The following is a 203-nucleotide window of genomic DNA, read 5'->3' on the forward strand; positions in this document are numbered from 1 at the left end:
AGCACCTCTGCTCACCTCGCTGCCTACTGGCCTTGCATTCCCTGCTGGCATCAAGGGCCTCTTGGCCCACTGGGGTCAGAGGGCACGAACACAGAGGGTCTGTCCTGATCAGGTCGGTACCCCTGATGGTCACCCCCAGAAGGGCTTCCTTTCCCAATGACCCCGATCCGTCCACTTCCCCACTCTCTTGGATTAACGAGGTA

This window comes from Lipotes vexillifer, unplaced genomic scaffold (genome assembly GCF_000442215.2).
Source record: "Lipotes vexillifer unplaced genomic scaffold, Lipotes_vexillifer_v1.1 scaffold333, whole genome shotgun sequence".
In the NCBI taxonomy this organism is placed as follows: Eukaryota; Metazoa; Chordata; class Mammalia; order Artiodactyla; family Lipotidae; genus Lipotes; species Lipotes vexillifer.